This window comes from Protopterus annectens, chromosome 1.part1, assembly GCF_019279795.1.
Source record: "Protopterus annectens isolate FY-2018-M chromosome 1.part1, PAN1.0, whole genome shotgun sequence".
Taxonomy (NCBI): Eukaryota; Metazoa; Chordata; order Ceratodontiformes; family Protopteridae; genus Protopterus; species Protopterus annectens.
This window is the reverse complement of record NC_056726.1, coordinates 565,286,434-565,299,718: the sequence shown is the minus strand read 5'-3', so window position 1 is coordinate 565,299,718 and position 13,285 is coordinate 565,286,434. Positions and strand designations below refer to the sequence as shown.

The 13,285-nt window shown below is 37.4% G+C and overlaps 1 protein-coding gene across 1 annotated transcript in view; it reads right to left on the bottom strand.

The window, feature by feature from the left end:
- LOC122806400 (receptor-type tyrosine-protein phosphatase mu-like) overlaps nt 1-5,465 on the bottom strand; it is a 1,009,373-nt gene extending 1,003,908 nt beyond the window's left edge. The window contains exon 1 of the mRNA XM_044076787.1: nt 5,393-5,465. The gene's annotated coding sequence lies outside the window, so the exon portion shown is untranslated. The remainder of the gene's footprint in view (nt 1-5,392) is intronic.
- Between the last annotated feature and the right edge of the window lie 7,820 nt (nt 5,466-13,285).

Here is a 13,285-nt window from a genome sequence, read left to right as displayed (position 1 = left end):
TTGCTACAATAAAATGCTCTGTCAACACCATACATTTCACTGCCAAGTCTTGAACCCAGGGGAACCCTGTGCAAAACAGTCAGAGCAACATACCACTATGCCAAATCAGCTGTTTTCTGAAAGAGAAGAAGACAAACTTAATGACTACCATTTCAGTTCTCACCATAGCTGTCAACCTCTTAGCACAAAACACCTGAACAAAGCCAATAATGGGGGAATATAGCCCCCAAACATATTCAGTGAACATATTCAGTGAATTCAGTTCTCACCATACCTCTCAACCTCTTAGCAAAAAACACATGGACAAAGCCAGTAATGGGGGAAATACAGTCCCCAAACATATTCATTGAATTCAGTTCTCACCGTAGTTCTCAACCCTAGCACATAAAACCTGGATGAAGCCAATAATGGGGGAATACAGCCCCCAAACATATTCAGTGAACATATTCAGTGAATTCAGTTCTCACCATACCTCTCAACCTCTTAGCAAAAAACACATGGACAAAGCCAGTAATGGGGGAAATACAGCCCCCAAACATATTCAGTGAATTCAGTTCTCACCATAGCTCTCAACCTTGGCACAAAAAACCTGGACGAAGCTAATAATGGGGGAATACAGTCCCAGAAATAAGGACAAATTTCAAATATGCATGTTATAAACTTAGAAAATTGCTAGAATAAAAGGTTGTGTACTTTCTGAAGAATATGTAGTCTGAAATTCAAATTCCTATTATTTTTATTTAACATTTGTTAACCAGGAAAGTCTGACTTGGAACAAAAGCCAACTTTCAGCAGAACAGGGAGAAACACTCCAGACACATGTGTTTGCAAGATGGGAAGACATGCAGACTCCACACAGAAAGCACCCCAGCCAAGAATCAAACCAGAGAACCTGTAGCTGTCAGGCAACAATGCTTCCAGTGCACCACTGCACTACTGACTATGCTACCAACAACAAACATGCAGAAACCACAGATTTTATGAGGAACAGAACAAATATGATGCAAAAATCTGCACATTTTTTACAGATGGTGGGTAGGGAATTCAGGCCCTTACTACCTGCACCCAAGGTACAAGGCTCAAGCCTGAGTATTCTTTACCCACTACCATGTGTTCTCTCTAGCCACCAGTATGTAGCATCTGGGGCATTAAACACACACACACACACACACACACACACACACACACACACACACACACACACACACACACACACACACTCACACACACACACACACACACACACACACACACACACACACACACACACACACACACACACTGTCCGTAGCTCCCTACCTCCATGGCAGCAACTCCGTTCATCCTCCATAGATCAAACCAGCAACTCTGTTCATCCTCCATAGCAGCCCGAACATGCTGTTTCCCTGTGAAACATCACAAGAGTAGGCTGGAGCTTCCAGCCTGTGGGCGATGCAGTCTGGTGATCTTCCGGTCTGTGCGGTCATCACCATACAGACTTCTGGGCTGGCAGGATGGAGATCCCTGTCTTCCCTATATGGACTGCTTAACAAAGCAGTCTGAGTACCATGTATGTGTGCTTGGAGTTCTGAGTACCAGGAACTCCAAGCACACTTGCGTGGAGTTCTGGGACTTGCATTTTGTTCCTGTGTGGGGGACTCTTTTTAATTTTTATTCTTTTCTTTTTATTTTCTACAGGTGGTGGGGGGCTGCAGTCTTGCAGTCCTATAGCACAAGCCACCCCTGGTGAATACACAGAAATCACCTATCACTGGTAGCACTTTGCATTTACCTGTGTTGTTTACCAACTGTATCATATCTGGTTAAAAAATAAACAATAAAAATTTGCATTGCACAGCTGAGCACACAGATATATGATAGGTAAACAACTATGCATTCCTTTTCATCTGTCTATAGCTGAAGAGGAAATATCCTATAATCATTAGCAAGCCCAAGAAAGCTAACCAGACTCATTGATGGTGTTTGTGAGTATGCAAACATTATTACTGTCAATAAAATAATTATATAGAATTATGCAATGCATTCTTTAGCAAAGAAAATGAAAATAGTCTGCTTTTTTTAAAGTCATTCAAATATAAATAGCAATCAGTGTAGAATTGCAGAAATAATGTAATACCAATAACTTTTTCAGCATAGACAATTGTACCCTTTTGCATAATTTTTAGTCACTGTAAAATGTAGTAAGATTTTGTTTCTTGGACTTGCTTACTAAATGATTATTAGGCACTTAGATGCTGTCAATAAAATATATATTGATGTAATACCAGACTATGAGTGCATTTATTATCTCCATATTGTGTGTCGCCCCTTTTTAATTGTAATCATGTATTATTTTGCACTTTATTTGTTTTTCTTTCCCTCTCTTTTAGTTTCTTTTTCCACAGGTCTGGAGATCTCAGGAGTAGCGCAAACACATTCCTTCCAGGTCAGGAACTGTTTAACATTACCCTGTGTCTGCACAAGGAAATCAACCCAGGGTTAGGGTGGTGGCCCCAATCCTGTTGGCACACTAACACTTCACAGCCTGGAAAGCCATGAAATGCAAGAGGTTCAGGACCTGGTCAAGAATGTTGCTGCATGGGCAGTGGAGAGGCAACTTCTGCCCATGCAGGACTTTCTTCAGTGGGGTGAAAATTACTGCCACAGTTTGTTCCAACTACTGTGCCACCAAAGGCCCCTCCTCTCATGTCATCAGGGTCTTTCACTGTACAGCCATCAGGCACTGAAAACATTTGACATCCTCTGGACTGGGGTGAGCATTGCTGTAACTCCTATTTAACCCCTCCTTCTCTAATCCTCTTTCCTTCACTCTCTTCCCCTACCTCCCTCTTACACTTACCTCTCATATACAAACAATATTTGAAAAATAGGAAGCCTATCCCCTGACAAAAACATAGGATGCTCAACTCACACCTCCTCCATCATAGCCTTCATGATTGGAGGATGTATCCTTTTGTACTGTCCTTCATTTCCTATGTGTCCTATTTTCTCCTTTCACAATTTACAAAGAGACACTCATGAAAGAATCAGGATATTCATATAGGTACACCCCTATAACCATTACATATTAATTTTATCTTTTTTTAAAATAATTCTGCATGGCTGTGCTGACTGATGCTTACCTTAAGTATCTGCATTTGTTCAGGTGGGCTTGCATAGTCCTGCACTCATCCAAACTTTTGAAAATTGCCCAAATTAATAAAGACTTTATATATCAACAGATGAAACCAGAAAGAACAAATCATTTTTTTTGGGAGGGTGGCCTAATGGTTAAGGTGTTTGCCTTACAAACACAAGGTGCAGGGTTTGAGTCTCACAAGGGATAATTGGCTAGGCTTAAAATGGCTTGAAAGGGCAGTTAGCTTAGTACTAATCTATGTATCTATCTATCTATTTTTTCTCATTTTAAGCAGTTATAAAAAATGGGTATTCCTCCATGCATTCTTTTTCTTTGCCTTAGTAATCCCAATTGGCTGACTCTCTATCCATTTGCACATAGGCATAGCTGCGCTCTATGCAGATATGTGCTGTACAAGTACAAACCTTAGTACTGTAAATACCACACATATGTTGAAAGTAATAAAATTCATCCTTCATGGAAATATGTTTGTCTCTTCAATTTCAAAACATGGTAAAGATCCACATTAATGTAAATCATATAAATCAATTCTATTACTAAATATTGATAAGAAAACTATGACTATTATAGCTAACATTAAAAAAGGTTACAGATTGTCTGATAAACAAATGTCAATCTGGATCCATTATGAATTAACAAACGCAGTATAATATTATTACAAAATATTACTTTTCTAGATTATGCCAACAATAATAACTTTGAATTTTTTTATTAGTTTAGACACTGAAAAACATGTTATTTAATGACTGGACATATGTATTTAACATCTTAGATATTTTTGGATTGCTAGACAAGGATCAAGTTTTCATATCCACTTTATAAAAACTCAAAATCTTATATTAAATCAGGTAGCTGCTCTTCTGAAAGCATGAAAACTAATAAGAGCAATAAACATGGCTGCCCTCTGTCTTCATTCTATTATTAAATATTGATAAGATATTTAACATTGCTATAGATCCATTTGTTAATTTTATAAGATAAAATAAAAAATATAAAGATTTGGAGATCTCTTTGCCTTGTCAATCTAAAATGCAGTTATTTCTGAATCTCTGATATTTAATATAAATCACAATATTATTCCAATATAAGATTACTCAGATCATTCTGAAGACATTTCAAAATTATTTACTTGAAAAGAAATACAGAAGTAATCATAATAAAACATTTTAATGGCCATCCTAAACAAAAACACATTTATTGGGATAAACAGAATATTCAATTTTTAGTTATAATACTAAAAAAACAAATTATGTCATGTATTTTAATTATAACTTAGCATTACTAGATTTTTTCAGTAATAATTCAAAAATGGAGAACATACAATTTTCCTTTGAAGACAGACTACAATAGGCCAGATTCCAAAAACTTGGTGTCAGTGTAAGCCTGCCTTGACTCTGAAAGTCTTGATCTCAGTGTAAGTGACTTACTTTGATATACGCCTTATCTACATACAGACTTACAATGTGGGCCAGATTACAAAACATCTGCTGTCAGCCTGCTCTCAGTGAATGTGGTCACATACACTGAGACCAAGCTTTTTGGAATCAGGCTCAGTGTGTTATGGTGATTCTTCTTCTTCCAAGTTTATTATACATAACTCCAGCTTCATCAATAGCTTCTGCTAGACAACTTTTTTGTGGTTTCGAAATAAACCAATAGTTGTATTAAAGCATCATATTATATGATGACATGACACTTTAAATAATGTTTTACTAGAAATTTGAAGTTTTTGAAAGCATTGTGGTCTGATTATTTACCAATGTATTTCATTCTATACAGTGCAACAATTCCAATTTGCATCCAAACATCACAACATGACTTGTTATGGAGTTTATTATCAATTACTAGGAAGAGTATAACAAAAAGTTAGAAAAGTAGTAGAACTCTTTTGTTTAATGATTTCATTCCATTAACCAGTGATGTATACCAACAAGAAATAGAATTCATTAGAATAATTCCTAAGAATACATTTACAGATTAAAAATATTAAACAAACTTAAATATATTTTTAGATAAATATATGACTAGAAGTATATTTGTTAAATATCTGAAGTACCAGAATTTGAGAATTTTTTGAAATAATTGACTTGGCTCTGCAAATGATTACTGTTTGTCAGTGTATTTTTCTGTTACTTTTGAAAATGAAATAAAAAATTTAAATGCATAAATAATTCACAGATACACTTTTATTTGATAAATCATGTTATTTAATATCTTCTTAGAAATGTACTGACGTAAAGAAAAATATAATACCTGCTTCCATGAGCTCTCCACTCGAAAGAAAACTGTGAAATTCTTTTCAGACTGGAGAAGAGCATTAAAATATCCACTGTATACTTTTCCATCCCCAGAGTAAATGTGGTTAAATCAGTAAGGTTTTGTGCAGGTATTTCAGCTGCAATATAAAGACCATTGCTACTATGTGATCTGTTAAATGCTGGTAAGTTATTTTGATGACAAATCTCTTCCATTGTATTCCCATTGCTTGGACTTATTGTGTTCTCTTTTATGATTATTTGATAACTTCTGGAAATATAGAATTAAATATAGTTAGCAAACATATGCAGTGCTGTTTCTAATTTAGTGCAATAATTATTTTAAATAGTGAAAATCAAGTCTGAAGCTGTATTATTATCAGTAGCAAATTAGTAACCTTAGCATCTGCCCATTACATCTATCAATAATTTTCTTGACTACAGTGTTTTAGTATTTATTAATAAGTAAATATTAATGTTCATAGTACTACTTATTGTGGTAATCAAGACAACAGAATTTTAATTTTCTGCTAGTATATTCTGTTAAGCATAACTAATCTCCTTATTGGTCTCACTATTTGTTTTGGGTTGATACTCTTTTTTTAAACTCTGTCAGAAACCTTACTAATATCTTTTATGTCTTAAGATTTTAGAATTCCAAATAAAAATGCATCTGGAATTGAAGTGCAGAACATTACTATTACTTACACCAACAGTGAACTGTAATGTGTACAGAATTCCATCACTGCTATAGCTGAGACAATAAGAAAACAGTTTATTTTTACAGTATGGCATACATTTGTTATATGTGCACTCAAGCCATTAACATACAGATTAGAATAAGGCTTAAACATTAATAAATAATACTTGTACAAAAATAAAAAGCACTCATTATACTTCCTTTTTCTTCAACTGTTGTCATACAAGTGAACACAGTATTTTAGCATATATATTCTGTCGTATCATTCATGTCATAAACAGTAGGTAAAACTCTGCAATAGCTTTAAATGCTGTGCCTTCATAACATTTTATTTTTTTCTACTTAAGTTCTAAACATCTTGAGACATGTTTATGTTTTCAACTGATGTTCTATTTTAAATCAAAGGATTTATCCCGCATTACAATATCACCACTCTGCTCTTCCACTCAACCATTTATCAGCACTCTTATAGTTGATGAAGGGACATTGTGCACAAAAGCCAAAGAAGCACCTAGATTAACCATAAGTACTGCACACTAACCTACTTAAAACATATTACCTAACTCTAAATACAACACAGAAGTCACACAAACACATCATACTTAACTGCATTTAAAAATATCTTTACATATGTAAAGCTATACAATGATTGCTACAACACTCCACACTGACAAAACATTTCACAAAGTGTAGTGAAACATATTCCCCTGGATTCAACAAACTCCATGCAAGAATAAGACTATTCTTGCACGGAGTGGTTCATGTCTGTTTAGCACAGCAGCGCACCTTGAATATTTATGAAGGTTTGCTGCTGTACTTCCTATAGAGGCACGAACCATAAATGAATGCAGAGGGTGTGTCCAGGTAGTGCACGGACAGTGAATATGCCCCCTGCACTCAGAAAGTGCCATACAGCACTTTCTACGCTGAACTGAGATAATAGTAGAGATTTACTCTAATATTGTGCCAGTATTTCAGTGTCTACGGACACTGAAATGAGATAATGATCATTTCAGTGTCCACAGACACTGAAAGAAACATTGGCATGAAGAAAGCAATGCAGGGGGTGTGTGACAGGTTCCTTGACACACCCCCTGCATTGCTAAAGTGCCGTATGACACTTCTGCAACCTGCTAAAGCAGAAAATGTGTGCAAATGCACAGATAACAAGGGATAAATCCTGCAAAAGTGACAAAACACACATATAGCCCTCACAAACATAGAAAGTTGATAGAGAGCAGGTCATGTATTAGCCTGAATTACAGAAGGGTAGAAGTCTGAAAGCAAATGTATGCCAATATTCCCTTACAGGAGTGCATGTTGACAAAGGCAAAAATGATGGGATGAATAAATAATAAATTAGGGACACGCCTGAAAACTTGCCCTCATTCACTTAGAAAGTTGACAGAAAACAGGATATGTATTAGCAGGAGTCCCTGACGGATAGAAGCCTGAAAGCCAAATGAATGCCATTATTTCATGATTGCAGTCCGCAATGAGTTGTCAGAACACCACAAGACTCACTTATATAACATAATAATAATAATAATAATAATAATAATAATAATAATAATAATATAAACTTTTTTTCAAGCCTAATTAATGTTTAAGTGTAGCTAAGTGAGTATGCACATTATGGCCACTCACTTAGCATAGCTTAAACATTCCCTAGGAGATAAATGCAAATATACTGGTGAAATTTACAGCTGAGATAGTGTAGTGGTTAGAATCCTGGCTTTGCATGCAGGCATTCATGGTTTGATGGGAAAATAGTGTTAAAATTATGTTTGCAAACTTAAATTATGTAGCAACTGTTTTTGTCAACCAGGGTATTGTAGCAGGCCCAAAAGTGAGATTTCAGTCCAGAAAAGATGTGAAACCCCCATATAAACACAAGTTCCCCATACAGTATAGTCACACAAGAATATAATTTAATGAAAGCACATAGGGGGAATGTCATGGAAGATAAACATAAAATTATAATATGTCAGTAATGATGAATAAATCCCACAATCCTGATACTTTATAAAATGAAATGTGAGCAATCCTAAGTAGTGCTATGCTATGCTAACCTGATGTAAGCATTGCTTAAATGTAAATGCTAAGCAATGAGTAGCCCAGATAAGCAGATTTGCGCATTGGTAAGCAGTGCTCAACATCTATCCCTTTAAGCACTGCCAACCTTAGCTAAGTGGGTTTGCCCAATGCTTAGCTTACCTCAGCATATTCAAAATGGTCCAATGATGGCAAAGGACAGGAATTTGGCTCCATTTAAACCTCACAGGTGGAAATATAGCCATAACTAGTTGTAGCTCATCCTTGCAGGCACTATGGCTGGTGCAGGAGAGGTTTTGCACTTTCGGGCACAATGCTGGGGCATTCAGGAGTCCAGAGTCATGGTTCGACTCCTAGTGAAAGACCATGAGGAGAGACTGCTGCAGGGCCAGTAACAGGGCTCCTAATACAAAGCAGAGGCCTAGAACTGTCTTGCATGTAATCTCACCATTGCTACTGGCATCCCTCAAACTGGTGAACAGTTCCAGCACCATTTTGCTGACCTCAAGCATAGGAAGAGTGTGCTCTTGACCAGTGGACCCAAGACGCATGGGCACAAAATGTCCTAGAAGTGTGTAAGTATCTGTATCAGTTAGTGTTCAACAAAGTCTAGCCTCTGTATGTGATTGATAGGTATGCATAAATGTTTCTTTATCTCCTGCAAAGCTGCAGATGAGAGGGCTGCTAACATAGATGCCCATGCCAGCAGGTTTCTAAGGCTGCACCAGGAGGATGGTGAATACAAATCTAGATTGCAGTATTCAGGGCAAATAAATAGAAAGGAGTAGAATGTCAACTGCCAGTAGGTTAAAATGTGTACTGTGAGTAATGAATAAACCAGACATTAGCAGAGTAATACTGATGTACAGGATATCTATCAATAAAAATGCCAGTACCCTTCAATATAACAAAAAACCCAGACTGTTGTGTTTACTTTGGTATGTGGTGGTATGAATCTAAATGTGTACAGGTTCTGCACAGCAACTATGGCTCTGACAGCATGAATTAATTGAGGCTCATCTGACAAAGAATATGGAGCTGTAAAACAGGAGATCAACTATATGAAATGTTCCATGCACCAAGATCTGATACCTGAATAGTAATCTGTAAACTGGTATACTGTATACCCTACAGCAGTGCTTAGTGTTAACCATTGCTTTCTAGATTGTTATATGTCAAAGTATAAATACAAAGTATAAGAACTATCTGCCATGCATGAATATCAGTATTACAAGGTCAGATTGTCCAGCCAAGAGAGTATTAGATAGAAAACAGTCAAGCAACATCCAGCAGTTCCTCAGTAGCTTATTGTGCAGAAACGCAGCCTTGTGGTTCTGTTTTGCACAAACAGGCATGGTTCAAATCCCAGGAGTAGTAGTAAGCTGTATACATAATTTCACCCAAGAATTATGTGAATATGTGTAGAAACAGTCAGATAGGTTAACAGAAATTTCATCCACAGGTTTGCAAGATAAGGAAATGTTTCTATTAACTGTAAGAAGGCTATAATAATACAATGTGTACAACATTTCTACTGTCCAACCCCAAGGCTGCAAAAGACAGCAAGATAAGTACATACACCAAGTGGTTTCTTCTGATAAATGTCCCTCAAGTGTCATGCTGTCACGGCTAGTGGTCACTGCTGTGAATATCCAAGGTGACAGAAATCCAGGCAGAGTATGGCAGTAGCACACACACAGCATGAGTGCAGGGCACCCCTGTCAGTGTCACATATGTAACCTTGAATATGTGAATATGTGTAGAAACAGTCAGGTAGTGTTAACAGATATTCCCTACACAGGTTTGCCAAGTAAGGAAATGTATGTATTAGTTTTAAGAAGGCTTTAGTAATACACTGTGTACAAACATTCCACTGCCCAACCCCAGGCTATAGGTAGATGTAAAGTGAGGTCACACCTGGAGAGTAATGAGTACAGTAATGATCAGTACAGTTGTGAACCATAAATGCCTATACAGTTAATTGATATCTGTCTCTGTCCCCCATGCTGTCTGCACCAATAATTCATACACATAATCAATGGGTATGTTTTTATCCAAAACTACTGTTGGCACATGTGTCCTGTTGTTCTGCAAATACTGAATCATTTGATTATTAATGTTCCCTATTCAAATACTATCATTGGTGGCATGTTGCCATAAATGCAACTTCAATGCCGTTATGATGCCTACTGTTGTTCTGTTTATGCCTGTGTTCTGTTCACTATGCAACTGTTTCAAATCTGTTGTTTTGGGTTAATTGGAATACTCATGCATGCTGTTAAAACTAATGTTGAAATGTTTTGTTCATGACTAACCAACATATTTTGTAAAACCTCAACACCATAGCACATCTGGGAAGGCAGATCCCGGCGGATCCACCTGTCCCACCTCATCTGGCCATGGCACAGCGGTCCAGCATATCTGGGACCCAACCTGGGACCTCCTCATCTGCTGGTCCTGCACCACCTTAGGGTGGAACCACCTCAGGGGATGCCCCTGGGAGCAGGCATGGAAAGGAAACCATCACCGATAGTCAGGTCCAGGGATTGGTGGGTAGCACCATCCAAAAGAAGTTTGGTGGACAGCTGTGCCAGATTGACAGCCACCTGATGCATCTTGAGGGTCAGTCTGCTCCTCCTGTCCAGCCTCCAGCACAGCCACCTTTGGGGCTGTGAAGGTGCAGTGGTGACTGCCCATGGGTGGGGACCTCAGTCCAACTGTATCCATTTGGGGGCTCATGAGCATCTGATTCCCAACCACCCTCCCCGCCTAAGGTGTCTACCTGAAACATGTGTCATATACTGCCCCTGTCTGCTGTCTTAGCTGTCTTGTCTGTCTTCCTACCCAACTTATCTCCCCAAATATATCTACTATCCTTCCCCAACATCCCACTCTCACCTTTAAAAAAAAAAAAGGTATCTGTTTCCCCCCAAAAAACACTCCCCAAACATAGCTGTCCATTTTGCAAATGTGTTCACTGGACACATGTAATCTGGTCCAATTGGCTTGACAACAAATTATTGTTGTCCTCACCCCTCACTCAGGGGTTTGAGTGTCCAAATTCACCTCCAAATTCTGTAGAAATTCACAGCTGTTGCTGTAGAAGAAATGGACAGCTATGGACCTTTCCTACACCCATCTGGCACATTCCAAGCTACCTTTCATACTGTACTTCCCTCTGTATGCCCTTTTTTTACCACTTTCCTATCACTCCTTTTTCTTTTCTTTTAAAGAAATTAGCGCGGGGTTAAACAGGAATAAGCATCGGTACGTGAAGCTAAAATAGATAAACTGTAGCTTGGCATCGCTTACTATCATGCAAACCCATGCAAACCCTTAAGTGCCTTAATTAGTCTGTATCCATTAGACCTTGTCTGCCCAGAAACAAAATAGTCAGCCTTGCCAAGTCTCAAACCTGAGATGCTGTGTTTTACCATCACAGCAACATACCACTATACCATCTGAGCTGTGAGAATCTATCATGCTTTAACAAACATATCATGGAATCTGGTCATGTAATATTAAGGAAAAAAAAACATCACTCCCAACTCTCAAACCCTTGACCCTGCACACTACAGTCAGAGCAATGTATCACTGTGATCTGAGCTGTAGGCATTAATGTTGCTTTTTCCAATATATCATGCAATAGAGGCATACAACATTAGGTTGAAAGCTCTGTGGAATCATTCATGTATTGTATATAGACATACACACACACACACACACACATATATATATGTCTGTATGTATGTGTATATATATATATATATATATATATATATATATATATATATATATATATATATATATATATATATATATAAATAACCATATATATGAAATAGTGGATAAATAATATATATAGATATAGAAATATATAAAGGAAGGGAAATATATATATATATATATATATATATATATATATATACAGCATGTATACATATGTATATATATATATATATATATATATATATATATATACATATGTATATATATATATATATATATATATATATATATATATATATATATACATATAACACATAACGTGCAGAGCAGTCAGACCTCAGAACCATCCCTCTCAACCTCTTAGTGCAAAACACCTGTACAAAGGCTGTAAAAGGGGGGAAATGGGCCACATATAGGGACATATTTCAACTATCGCTGTTAGGAATAAAGACATTTGCTACAGCTACAGGGTGCATGTCAGCAGACAATTACTGAAGGATATGAGGATGGAAACTGAAATGTTATGTCATTATTTACTGGCATAAATCCTTGGCTCATCACAGTGATTTACCAGACAAATACAAGTAACTTGTGGAACAGAACAAAAGTATGGGCCAAACATCTGGCCATTCTGTGAAAATCCTGGCATTGGAGAGGTATGCTCAGAACCTCTTAGTGCAATGAAACTGGAACAAGCATGACAATGTGGGGGGACAAAGGCATGAAATTAGGGAGATATCCAAAATACATGAGTAGATAAGCTGAGAAAGATGATGTAGTAACTATGGCCTAAAATATATTGACTGAAATATCACAAGTCTGCGACTCAATTGCTTCCAATTAGTTAGTGACCTCAATCCCCACATCATCCCACTGATTTGTAAGGAATACATAACAGTTATGGGGACCAGACAACAGGACATCCTACGAATGTGTGGACATAACACAAAATTAGTGAAACTACACTCAGCTAACAAGCAACATCCAAACTACAATCAGACTGACATAACACTGCACAAATCCAGTTCTGGGGCTGTACATATGCATTTGCAAATATAACAGGTACTACAGGAATGCAACACTAGTGGAAAACAGACACTGGTGTGAAAGTGCATACCCACAGCCAATTGCACCACATTCACAGCGACATACCAATAAGCAAACTGAATACTACAGTATAACGACTGTGTGAGCAACAATATCCCATTTGCCATTTGCACATTACCCCTACATATACTGCCCCAGATCCCAGTGTAGTAGGAATCTTGAGGTGTTACAGGTGATGTCATGGTCTGCCCGTACAAACATATACAGGCAATGGGGAAGAAGACATTGGAGCAGCATAGACAGTCAGATAGAAAGGACCCATGACACTCAAATATACCCCCCTCCCTACACAGCCCAAAT